This window comes from Sceloporus undulatus, chromosome 5 (assembly GCF_019175285.1).
Source record: "Sceloporus undulatus isolate JIND9_A2432 ecotype Alabama chromosome 5, SceUnd_v1.1, whole genome shotgun sequence".
NCBI lineage: Eukaryota > Metazoa > Chordata > Lepidosauria > Squamata > Phrynosomatidae > Sceloporus > Sceloporus undulatus.
Window position 1 is genome coordinate 188,677,410 of NC_056526.1, and position 13,960 is coordinate 188,691,369.

Sequence of the window (13,960 nt, forward strand, 5' to 3'; positions counted from 1 at the left end):
AGGTTCCCATAGGATGTTGCCAGTGCAATTAAAGTGGAATCATAGTGCTATCACCGTGTAATGCAGAAGGGCCTCCGATCTAGTACTGTCAATACTACTCTGAGCAAAACCATGTTCTCCAAGGTTCTTAGACAGGGTACTTCCACATCAGACACTATCTGATCCTTTAGGCTGAAATAAACTTGGGGTTTTCTGCATGCCAAGAGTGGGGTTCCACAACACTTGAAGAGTGTCTTTTGTTGCACAGTGGTGTAGCTCATGGGCCTAACCACCAGGAATCTACTCAGTGTTTGGATGAAAACTCTCATTTTGTCCCCTATGCTGCCATTTCCAATACTAACCAGCCTTAAAATTCTAAGGGAAAATACATATCTCACAATGGGATCCCCATATTAGGGCCATGTGGGACAAGACCAAAGCTCTGCTTCATTAAGAAGAGATTGGCCATTACTCATTCTTACCAACAACAACCCCAAACCCTATTTTAGACCTTGAAAATTATAGGCAACATATCCTTATTGTTACTCAAAATGATTCATTGGGGAAAGGAGGAGTAACGTTCAATTAAATTACTGAAACCACTTGATGACTAGCATTGATATGTAAAAGACCAAAAGGTGGAACACACACAGACACACGCATGCATGCACACACAATTGACAGGCAGTAAACATCTTATTCCACACATCAGTTTCAAAAATGATGACACAACAGCCCAGCCACAGAAAGTTAATGGTACTTTACGCAGCACGGATGTGAAGGGAGAGCTTGATGAAAGAAGACAAATGTCATTCTCTCATCCGCTGGGGAAGCAACGCTGTACATCCAAATCCCTGTTGCTCAACTTAAAAATCAAGTTGTTCACTTAAACCACGCTGACTCTTCCTTCAAATGGAGCATGAGCAAATGCAAGTTCTGTTTGAGTGCCTTCTCTGAACTGCATCCTTTTGTCAAAACCAACTCGAGAGTATTTTCAAAGACTGGCAAAGATGAAAGCAAACTAGCGCTTCACGCTTCCACAAATACTCCACCAAGACAGTCTTGTTTCTCCATTTACAGAATGTCTGTGTGTAAACACTCATGTGCTAGTGATGAGAACTCAATGTTACTTATTTCCCCCCAATAATGAGCAGAACCACTACCAGTGCTGTCACTGGGGTTGGCATCACCCAGTGGGGAAACTCATGGCGTCACCCCCCTTCCATTGACCTCCTCCTCTCATACCACTCCATAAAGAATCCTTAGGAATAGATTTTTGTGGGCTTTTCGGACTAAGTAGCCATGTTCTAGAAGAGTTATTCCTGACATTTAAAACGTTCCTAAGGATTGTGAAGTCGAAGGCTTTCATCTGTGGCTGGCACCTTCAGAGAAAGCTGGCGAAACGTCGAGAATAAACTTTTCTAGAACATGGCCACATAGCCCGAAAAACCCACAAAAATCTATGGATGCTGGCCGTGAAACTCTTCGACTTCACAATCCTTAGGAATGTTTTTTGTACTAATGTCACTCATAAATCCTAATTCCCATATATTACTGACTGTAATGGTTATATTTGTTACATAAACAACTAGCAAAATTAAAACTATACCTTCAGCTCACAATATAATACACACAGCCTAAACGCACCTACGCATACATGGTTTCATGTGGTTGAAGTGAAAATTTGAGAACGGGTGGTGCTTTTAAAGGAAATTTTTAAAAGAATTATTTGGCTATCTCACAGACTGTATCTATCTGAGACTGTCATACCTTGGCCCCATCACTGGAAGGCATGAGTAACTAGAAAAGACAATAATGCTAGGAATGGTAGAAGGCAACAGAAAGAGAGGAAGACCGCATGTCAGATGGGTGGAATCAATCAAAGAAGTCAAGGGCCTGGATTTGCAAGAACTAAATAGAGTAGTGGCAGTCAGAGGGTATTGGAGAACTCTCATCCAAAGGGTCACCATGAGACGAGGCCGACTCAAGTTACCAACAACAACAATATCAAGTGGCAAAATCAAGGTTTGCTTTTTGGAATCTCCCTCCCTTCCCACCTCCCCTCAATCTCAATGGAAGATTTCCAAGCCATGAATGGTTGAATCCACGGATCCAGAATCCATGGACACAGAGGGACAATTGTACTGTGACCTTACATTTTGTATGTATTTTTTTAAAATGTTAAACTATTTCAATATGGCGGTCTATTTGATGTTTTTTTTGTACTGCATATTATTGTAATTGCACTTTCCTTTAATCTTTTATGGTAAACTGTCCTGGGCCCCATTTTGGGAGAAATGGCCAATATAAATAAAATAAAATAAGGTCGTGAGTTCCTCCCATTCAGCACCATTGCCAATAGGTAAGCTAAGAAGACGATAGCCTGATATCCCTGGGCAAAGGTTCCTTCGTTGATGGACCCTAGGAATGAGGGGCCTCCAAGAGATCCCGTTATTAAAAGCCCTTCTCATGTCTTGCAAACTCAGGGCTATGGCCTCGTTCACTGAGCCAAGGGTTCCTACCTGTGGCAAGAGTAAATACACCAAGATGCCATTTTCAGGAGCATCCCTGGGCTATGTTTATGCCACAGTTCTGGACAGATTTGCTGTTTATTAGGAATGAAGATTCCAATTCTATTCTCATTCTGGCTTGCCTATTTGGCTATTACCAATCTGAGCTATTTTCAGATGAGGAGGAAAGATGGAAGATGCTTTTCTGAGACAAGGATATTCCCAGGAGAAACCTCCAGTAGAATTACAACTCAGATATTTCTTTTTCAAGATGGTGGTTAATTCTCTGCACTTCTGGCCAAATGTTGCCTTGATCAATTGCATTGCTTGGGGCAAGGTTTCATTTAAGTAACTCCCTCTCAAATTATTTCATGCAATAATGAGTTCATGGAACTCATTACTACAAGAGGTGTTAATAATCGCCTTCGGCTGATAAGGCTTTAAAAGGTTTGGGGGGGGGGGGACTGGATTAATCTATGGAAGATGGCATCTCCTGGTCTCTTATTAGTTTCCCAGGACAACTAAACACAACTTCACAGCTTGGGAAAGTTGCTTTTTGGGCTACAACTACTGTACTATAATGGACCATCCCTGTCAGTCTTGGCCAGTGGTGAGGGAATAGGGAATTTTTAGTCAAGTGATGCCCAAACTCTGGCCTTCCAGGTGTTTTAGACTTCCTCTTCCAGAATCCCAGACCATTGGTCAAGATGAGGCTTCTGGGAGCTGAAGTCCAAAACACCTGGAGAACCAGAATTTGGGAATCATGGTGCTTAGCCTAAAACATCTGGATAACATCTCATGACCTGCCCCGCCTCCAGATGCAGATGTTTGCTACCTCTACTTGATCTCCATCCATGCATCACTGGGGCATTTGGTTGGTCTTTGGCTCTGGTGAAGTTTAAGTAAGTTAGAATTCAATGGATATAGCCAAGTTAGTCTGTAGAATTAGTCTGTGGAGAGATCTTGTAGGACCTTTGGTACTAACTGAAAGAAAGAAACTGGCAGTATGAGCTTTCATAGACTTCACTCTACTTCCCCAGATGTATTTAGGTAAGGTATTCTAAGATGGATTGAGACTCATGCAATTCTCCAGATCTTGTTGAACAAGTCCCAGCTGTCCTAGCCAGCATAGTCAATGGTGAGGAATGCTGAGAATGTTAGTCCAACAATATCTATTGCTACCTGATCGTCACCACTGTGCTCATAGAAGCCCAACATTTTGATCACCACAACTATCATTCAATGCAACCTATATTCCTCCCAAGTCGCCTGTCAAATTTTAATAACTCCAAGGATTTCATAGGGTTTTCTTAGGCAAGGTCTCTGGAAGACCTAGAGATTCCTAGAGAGAACGTACTAATCAAAACCTCAAATAATCAAATCCACAAAAGTCAAAGTCACAGATGTGGAGGGCCAACTGTATTATTATTATTATTAGTGCGAAAATGAATGTCTTCATGCCACTGTCTTAGATCTTCATATTTAAAAAGATGAAAAGGTGGACGCTCCTAGATTGTGGAATGGAGATAAGTCATTCATTTCTTCCAATTTGCACACTTAATAACAATTTTTGTCTGGGTTGTTCCCAAGTAGAATAAACCCATTCAACCAATTGTTGAATGGTGCGTTAATAGAGAGATAAATCTAATACATACAATGGGTCCACTCTAGACAGGACCAAAGATTTAGGCACAAATCTGTTAGCAGTTGTTCTCATGGGTGAAAAATTAGTTAACAAACTTAACAAACAGGTGTGACCTCATGCACTGACCCAAACGATTATTTCTATTTACCCATTCCATCTTTATTGAATAGGAGACACTCATGTAGAGCTGATGCTGTGGAATTCTGGAATTTGTAGTTTTGTGAGATATTTAGCCTTCTCTGTCAGGAAATTCTGGTGCTACAGCAAACTGCCCAGTGGGTTTCATGGCTGAGTGAAGAATCAAACCCTGGTCTCCAGTTCATTTTTGTGGGCAAGCTGGGTTCAAGTATTGGAAGTAACAGTACCACTTTAATCAACGTTGGTTAAAGCATGCCTTGCCTATTCTGTCCAATTTTGGGCACCACAGTTCAAGAAGGACATTGATGGGTTTGCAAATGTCCAGAGGAGGGCAACCAAAATTGAAAAGGTCTGGAAACTTGATGAAAGCTCTGCAAGAAATGGTTGAGGGAACTAGGTATGATTAGAGAGGCAAAGATAAGATTGAGAGGTGCTCTGATGGCCCTCTTCAAATATCTTAAGGCCTTTTATGTCCAAGATGGGGCAAACTTTTCTGATCCTCCAGAGGAACCAATGGATTCAATTCACAAGAAAGAAGAATCTCAGCAAACGTTTGGAGGAACTTTCTGGTAGTGAGAGCTATTTGACAGTGGAATAGATGTTTGGTTGATGGCCACAAGACGTTTGATTGATGGCCACCTATCAGGAATGCTTTTGCTACAGATCCCTCCATTTGGGCGACAATGGATTAGATGACCTTTAGGGTCCCTTCCAGCTCTGTGATTCCAAGACTGGCCTACTATTGGCAAGAGAAAGAGGAAAGGCCCTGCTTATAGAAACATTTGAGTAGGATTTTACACTTCCCCTACACACTAACTACACAGAATCCTTCTCAACCTGCAAAACTGTTGACACTGGATGAACGTTCCCATCTCCTACTTTTTTTCTAACATCGTCTTTAAGTGACCTCAGCATTCATTTGGCTCCTTGCCGCCTATTGCTATTAGATCTTGCCATCAACCAGATTATGTTGGCTTTCCCTCCCGTCCAACTACGGTTCTGCAATTACAAAAGGCATCCCTAAAAACACAATGGCCACTGGCCAAAAGCTCTGAATGACATTTCCTACCCTGTTTGCAAGAATCTACACAACAATGCGGCGGGAAGGAGAAGAATGCATTGAATTCTTTTGGAACTTGGGATAAAAGCGCAGTGTTGCTTTGTTTTCCATCCAACAAAGTGACTCTGAAATAGGTCTATGGTTTATTTTATTTTTTTGGAAGGGGAGCATGTTTAACCTTTCTTATGCCAGATGGATTTACCCTACATAACGTACAATTATTATCAACCTGAAAAGGCTCCATATTAGTGCTTATTGCTTCCCAATAAGCACCAGTCCATTAGCAAGGGCATAACTATAGGGGGATGCAAAAATAAGGGAACTCCACCAGCGTAGTGGTTTGAGCGTTGGACTACGGCTCAGGGTTCGAATCCCTTACATCTAAATTTTGTTCTTGTCCCTTCTCTGAGTGTCCCGTAATTCTCTAGTGGTTCCTTCCAGGGATCAAATTTAAAAAAAATTGTTCCAAGATGCCCCAAAACAGTATCCATGGGACACGAAGAGCATTTCCAACATGTTTGGAGCCCCTATTTTGCCTTAAAACTCTCTGAAATACCCTCCAGGAGGATGATTCCTAAGCTCCCAGATGTTTTGGATTTCTGACCTTCCAGATGTTTTGGACTTCCCGGAATCCCAGACCACTGGCTGAGATTTCTGGCAGTTAAAATCCAAAACACTTTGAGGTCCAGGGTTTGGGAATCACTGCTCTGCGTGTTGTGTGCTTTCAAGTCATTTCTGCCTTATGGAGATTCTAAGGAGAACCTATCATGGGGTTTTCCAGAAAGATTTGTTGAGAGGAGGTTTGCCATTGCCTTCCACTGAGGCTGAGAGAGTGTGACTTGCCAGAGGTCACCCAGTGGGTTTCATAGCTGGGCTGGACATTGAACCCTGGTCTCCAGGGTTGTACAGTCCTTCACTGAAACCACTACGCCATAGCCCCAAAATGTCCCAAAACATGTCCCCATGCCAGGAGTTCATGAGCATTTGGGATCAGAAATGATATTTTTTTTTGCAGCAGCATCAGGTAGAAGGTGCAGTCCACCAAGGTCTCCCAGAGATCTAATGTGGCACCCTTCTCTTCCACAGTTGCCCATCCCTGGCTTAGAATTATAGAGGAAAAAAGGAATATATTCTATATGAATTTTTTGAACTGAGAGAGATAGAAAAATGGAGTAAGAGTATATGGCAGCTTGTGTCTTTCTTGAATGTCACTCACCACTCACCGAACAAACTGCACATGCCATTAATATTTACGCCAGTTATTTTTAACACGCTGCCTATTATCCTCAAGCATTCCAAGAAAATTAACCCTGATAAAAACAACCTCTCCGTGCCAAAGGAAAGTTCAGCACAGTGGCGCCTAGAAGACTCAGGGCTTGGTGAAGTTACTTTTGGGGACTATAATTCCCACAACTAACATGGCCAAAAGGCTTGGGGGTTCTGAGGGTGATAATCTGAAGGAGAAAACATTTCCCAGCTATGGGAAGAACAGCCAGTCAATTGATTCAGAAGAGTGATAACCTTTTTTCCTCATTATTTTTAAAAAGCATACACACACTTACTTGAATGTTGAAAGTACAGTACAGGAAAAGCAAAAGCCCAGGCTATGTTTGTTGTTGTTGTTGTGTACCTTCAACCCATTTCTGACTTATGGTGAACCCTATCACAGGCTTTCCTTGGCAAGATTTGTTCAGAGGTTTGTCTTTGCCTTCCCCTTGGGCTGAGAGAGTGTGACTTGTTCAAGTGGGTTTCCATGGCCCAGTGATAATTCGAACCCTGGTCTCCAGAGTCCTAGGCCAATGCTCAAACCACTACAACATGCTGGCTTTCAGGCACTGGCCATTCAGAGGTATAATGTTCCTGAACATCCATGCATCCATCCCTTTATTTACACCTTGCAGGTGCAGATAGCCCATGTGTGTGAATCACAGAGACCACAAAGAAGGACACTTACAATACCACCCTGGGTCTCATTTGGCTTTTTGATTTCCCAGTTCAATTTGATATTCTTCTGAAACATTGTTCTACAACTCCAGCAGTGAGGATACAGTGTAGATCCTTCTTAATTAAACCAAATCCTGGACATGCCATTTTAAGAAAGGTCAGGCTCATTTGTAGTTCAGCTCCACAAGGGAATTGCCACCTAATCCCTACACAGTAACCAGAATTTAGACATACTGCTAGGGGCATCTCTGGTCTCAGCACCACAAAAAACACACATCTGCACCAGTTCATACTCAAAGTCCTTTTTCATACACCATGTTGCTATTAAGATGCATATCATGGACGTATGATAATTTGCATATGAACATGCACTTATTTTCAAACACACACACTTTATCAATTTGATAAAATGGAATTGCTTACAAAATACAATGACGTAGCCAACTTACAACCACAAAATACGAAACGCAGATATAGATCCCAACTATGTATAATGTATTTTAACAAAATTCATCAAACATTGATGAATTTGAATTGGGAAGGGACACAAGAGCAATCCAGTCCAACTCTTGCCATGCAAGAATACACAGTTGCAACACTCCTGAAAGATGCCCTTCCCATCCTCTATTTATAAACCTCTAAAGAAGACCCATGAAAACTCCATGAAAGAAAACCCATGATAAAGGGTTGGAAGTTGGAAACCTGGCCAAATCATTTTCTGGATGTGTTCAAGAGGCCAAACCTTCTGGGGATACTCTATCCACATTTGAGAAGTTGGTCAGAGTTGATGGCGCATGAGACTCTTTTCAACTCTGTGATTCTATGAAATACTACTCTATAGATCTGGCTTATCAATAGGAACACCAGAATATCATGTTCTCTCCAGCCACTGTGCTATAGATTTCTATTTTGAGACATTGTACAAACAGCACTGAAGCACTATATGTTCGAGGCTTTCCACAGCTGACTGCCCAACACTAGTATCAGCATTCCTCCAAAGGAATCCTTCTCCAAATCTACCTAAAGTCACCGCAATGGGGAAAGTATTGATCCCTGCCAAAGCCAATTTACTCTCCTGCACTTTGGATAAATAATCTTGGTCATATATGATGGAAGAGCACTCTTAATGTTCAGTCAAGGGTAAATGGAGGATGTTCTTTGTATATTAATTTCACTCAACAATTTGCAGAAGTCTAAATCCATGATGCATTGTTTTGCAAGTTCAATGGCTTTCTTTTTACCTTGCAGCAATAAAAATTCAGGTGAAAATCCAATTTTGGGTTATTACGTTAGGGACCATGGATGACAAAAAAAACCAAACAAATGGGCCCTAGAACAGATCAAGCTTGATCTCTCCCTGGAGGCCAAGATGACCAAACGGAAGCTGTCATACCTTGGCCATTTTATGAGAAGGCATGATTTGCTAGAAAATACAATAATGCTAGGAAAGGTGGAGGGCAGTGGCGAGAAGGACACATACCACGAGGATTTGACCCATCCACTAGAATGACTGACATCAATGCAAATCACAATGTGATCATCACTGAAAACCAGACCAATGTAAACATTAAGCATGCAAGAGCATCCGCAAATGAAGTTTGCACAGGAGCAGCTCTCAAGCATGAAAATTTCAAAAGTACAAGGAAATACAGAACAGCATGAAGACAAGGTTGCTATGGCTGCAACCTAGCACTGAGAGCATGTAGCCCTCCGGGTGTGGTTGTATTACAGTTCCCATCATCCCGCACTACTCACCATGCCAGCTGGGGATAACAGGAGCTGGAATCTAACAACATTTGGAAAGCTGCAAGTTTTGCAATGCCTATGCCATTATGGTAGAGTGGTTTGAGTGTTGAACTAGGAGAGTGGAGACCAGGGTTCAATTCCCAGCTCAGCCACAAAACCCACTGAGTGACCTTGGGCAAGTCACACGCTCTCAGCCTCAGGGGAAGGCAATGGCAAACCTTCCCTGAACAAACCTTGCTAAGAAAACCCCAGGATAGGGTCACAGGATCATTGTAAATCAGGAACGACTTGAAGGTGTACAACGAGAATTACGCAAAGCCACCTGACGTGTCACTGGGACTCCTTCTGATGCGCCTAGGATTTTGCAATAAATTCACTTGGAAAGAAACACACACATCATGAAGAGATGCAATCTGGCCCCACAAATGGGATATTTTGTTCCATATTTGAACTCTGAATTCTAGTTAAACCAGCGTCATAGTGGGTAAAGGAAGGGGAAGCAACAGATGAAGTGATTAAAGCAGCCTTTCTCAACCTTTTTACTTACCCTGGAGGAACCCTTAAAATAATTTTTCAGGTCTCAGGGAACTCTTATTGTAGATACAACTCCAAACAAAAGGTTTCCACCCCAATACTCCTATTGTAATACTCCTATTATCATTTATGACAATGGTGATGATGATGATGATTACTATTCATATTATCAACAACAACAATAATAAATTTTCCTAATATTCCTATTATTAATCCTAATATTTCCTCTCTCACAAAACCCTAATAATCCTGGGAATCCTGCTTGAGAAACCTTGGTGCAAAGGCTTAAAATGTAAAGGCTTAAAGAAACAAGATGGATGATAGAAAAGACTACAATGTACAGTGTATAGGGGCCCCAGTTATGCCTGCAAGAAAACATAAGATTGCTTTGGTTTGTTTATATTGGGAGTGGGATGGTGGGAAGGGGAGAAAAAAGATAAAGCAATGTTGATTCTGGAAATACTTCATCTCAGGAAATACTTGCCAATTTGGTCTGATTTGTAATCCTCTCTCACACACATACAAACATACACAACAGCTGAAAGAGACAAATTTAGACAAGGAAGCAGAGAGGGGAGATACGCATATTGGACAAAGGGATATTGAAACCTCACATATAACTCCATATAAATGCAAGAATGGCGCTGTTTTCTTTGTGTGTGTCTTTTTTAAAGAAACAGCACAGAGCAGTTGCTCTGAAACAAATCTCTAAAAATCCATGCAATTAAAGTTTGCACGCTTCTTCACGCGACGTGATGCACAAGCAGTTGCTTTTGGAGATAACAAACGCAGCATTTCAGCCTGGTTTTGCCCAGTCCCAAATAAACGTCAGACATTCGGGATGCTGTGCTTGGGGATAAGAGGGTCTTTGGGGTACATCTGCACTGGAGAAATAATGCACTTTGACACCACTTTAACTGCCAAGGCTCCATCCTACAGAATCCTGGCACTTGTAGTTTCATGAGGCACCAGCACTCTGTGGCAATGAAGGCTACAGACCTTGCAAAACTAGAAATCTCAGGATTTCAAAAGATGGAGCTACAGTGCTTAAAGTGATGTCAAACTACATTACTTCTACACCCAGAGATGCATCCAGGAACCAGACAAGGTGAGACTGGGGTTTTTCTTCTTCCAAGGACCTTCCACTGGCCACATGGACTACTGAAAGCAAAAACAACAACAATACCTGGAGATAGAAGGAAAGCCACTGGTTTTAGAAAACTTTATTTCTTATACTGTTAAACAGCCCCTGGGAATTGTTTCAAAGCTGAATGGTCACGTCTTATGCTTCCAGCAGAGGTAATTTTATTTTTTTATGGGGGGGGGGGACAATCCAGGGGTTCAGGACAGGTCAAGATACAGAAAAACATCCTTTCATGATTGCCATGTGCCGCAACAGCTTTATTTTCCCTACTCTTGGAATATTCTCTAGTATCATCTTACCATCATCCTGCCCTTTTCCCACTCCAAAAAGAAAAAGAAGAAAAGTTAAAGTAACTGAACTACGGTATCAATAAATCTGAAACTAGTTAAAAGCACCACTAATAGTTTCCTGGCACCTTAGGGATCTGGGTATGTTTACATATTATAACACATATTATAATGCTGGTTAATAACTCAACCTTACACTCTTAGGCTGCATCTGCACTGCAGAAATAATTCAGGCTGGCACCACTTTAACTGCCATGGTTCAATGCTATAGGATTCCAGGAACTTTTAGTAGTTTGTTGTGGCACCAGAGCACTCTTCGACAGAGAAGGGCGAATATCTCACAAAACTACCAATCCCAAAATTCCATAGCACTGAACCATGGCAATGAAAGTAGTGTCAAACCGATTTATTTCTGCAGTGAGGAATCAGATGCAGCCACAGCCAGTTTCTCACATCTCCTTTCTGTTTCCCCGCCTGCCCACAGCACATGCAAAAAACCCCTCCATCCTTCATATGGTCACCCACCTCCCTGGACTTAGGCAACATCTTTCCTCCTGCCTTTATCCTTCAGCTCAAACAAAACATGTCACCACATCACTGTACCAATTTTTTTTGCATTTCCATGGCTATTCATACCATCTTGGTTAAGGTCCTTCCTGGGCATCAGTTCACTCCATTCATCTGAGGAAGGAGACCAAGTATATAAAAGCTTATGTTGCAACTTCCTTTTGCAAAGTTAGTCTCAAAGGTGCTACAAGATCCCTTTGCGGACTGATATTCCAGACTAACATGGCCATGTCTCTGAATAAACCATACCATCCATTATGAAAGGTCTTCCCTGCCCCCCCGCCAAGCAACCAGCATCAAGGTCCCACTAAAACAAAAAGGTCTTCTCCTGCCGATGAAAGGACAATAGGGAGGGTGCCAGTCTAACGTGTCTAGGAAGAGAGTCCCACCAGAGCCTGGGAGCAGCCACCAAGAAGACCCTCTCCTACCAGTTCTATCCCACCAGATCTCTCGGGTGAGTACAGAGATGCTGCCCTACCAGAAAATCTCAAGGCACTGGCATCTTGAACTTTATGAGGAATGGTTGAATGCTCTGGGCATGTTCAGCCTGGTGAAGAGAAGATGGAGGAGGGGTGACATGATTGCCCTCTTTGAATATCTAAAAGGCTGTCACAGAGGACGTTATCACACGGGAGGCTTATTGTGAGTAAACTGCCATGAAATTATCAGAAATCGTGAAAGAAGCATGATCAAGGTTCACACCCCCCCGTGCTTCTCCCATCAGTAAATCATCATGGAGGTATTAGGGCTTGCTTCTCCTGTGAGAATAACAGGATGTTCTGTTATTGCCAAATTCTCACTATTTCATGGCGATTTACTCACGGTAAGCCTCCCGTGTGATAAAGGCCAGAGAGGAGAGGCCAGGCTTGGTCTCTGCTGCCCCAGAATGCAGGACCAGGTCTACAGGTTTTAAGCTACAGGAGGGTAGATGTCAACTGAACATTAGAAGGAACTTCTTGATGGGTAGAGGGTTTAGACAACCAAAGGGTGGTGGAATGAGGCTGGAGAGCTATCTGCTGGGAATGCTCTAGGCAGATTTCCTGCACTGAGCTGGGGAGTTGGACATGGCCTGTGGGGACCCTTCCAATTTCACGAGTCTCTCTATTGGCCTTTCATCTGTCATGGTCAGAAAATTATTATTATTTGCAATGGTCTCACACGCTGAGCAAGAAAATAATAGACCTCACTGCTTGTATCTAGACAGCAAGGGTAGTGTAGTGGTTTCAGACTCCGCCACACTCCAAGGCATCGCCTTCCACTGCCAAACAGCTTTTACAGTCAGAAAGTTCTTCCTAAAGATTAAGTGGAATCTCTTTCCCTCTAGCTTGCATCCATTGCTCTGTGTCTTATTCTCTCGAGCAGCAGAAAACAAGCTTGCTGCATCCTTAACATGACATCCCTTCAAATACTGAAAAAGGGCTCAAGCAAAAAACCACCAAACAGTGATGCCTTTATTGGCCAACCAAAATGCACAATATACTTGTTGCAAGCTTATTGTGCATTTTGGTTGGCCAATAAAGATATCACTGTGAAGTCAAAAGCTTTCATGGCTGGCATCCATAGTTTTTTGTGTATCACTGTTTAGTGGGTTTTTGTCTGAATTTTTACTAAATGGCCAACACAGCTACTCCTGCATGAAAAAGGGCTATCATATCACCTCTTAACCTTCTGTTCTCTAAGCTAAACATACCCAGCTCCCTAAGCAGCTCTTCTTAGGGCATAGTTTCCGCACCTTTTACCATTTTGGTCACCTTCTTCTGGACACATTCCAACTTTGTCAATATCCTTCTTGAATTGTGGTGCCCAGAACTGGACACACTGAAAGACTGTACACCGTTATTTGCTTCTTCCTTCCTGATTCACACTTTCTTTCTTTCTTTTTCTGATAAGGAAATAGATGGAAAGAACAGTGGAATAATACAGGAGGATTGCAAATGGAAATTATAGTCATAGGCTTCCCCTGTAAAATTCCGTAACTGAAAGCAATACAATTGCACAAAAAGTCTTCTCGAGAAGCACCACATGGCCTGAAGTCAGGGATGTTGCAATGGGGATAAGGGCCTGCAGACCAAATAAGAATTCTGACACCCCAATGTAATTTTCCTTCAGTCCTCAAATTTCTAGCATCGCAGGGAGTCTGACAGTGAAAACTGTTCACATTTAGTAACTCTTGTATAGTCAGCTCTCCATAGCCATGGATTTTTTATCCACAGATTCAAGCATCCACGGCTTGAAAATCTTTTTAAAATATGTAACTTCCAAAAAGCAAACCTTGATTTTGCCATTTTATACAGTATAAGGGACATCCTTTTAATATGCAATTTATATTCAATGGGACTTGAACATCCATGGATTTTGGTATCCATGGGGGCCCCTGGAAACAAATCCCAGTGGATACCAAGGGCC

General features: G+C 42.1%; 1 protein-coding gene across 5 annotated transcripts in view; it reads right to left on the minus strand.

Moving 5' to 3' along the window:
- The window catches only part of SLC4A11 (solute carrier family 4 member 11), a 207,046-nt gene that overhangs the window by 96,732 nt on the left and 96,354 nt on the right, over positions 1–13,960 (minus strand). The gene's annotated exons all lie outside the window — the stretch shown is intronic.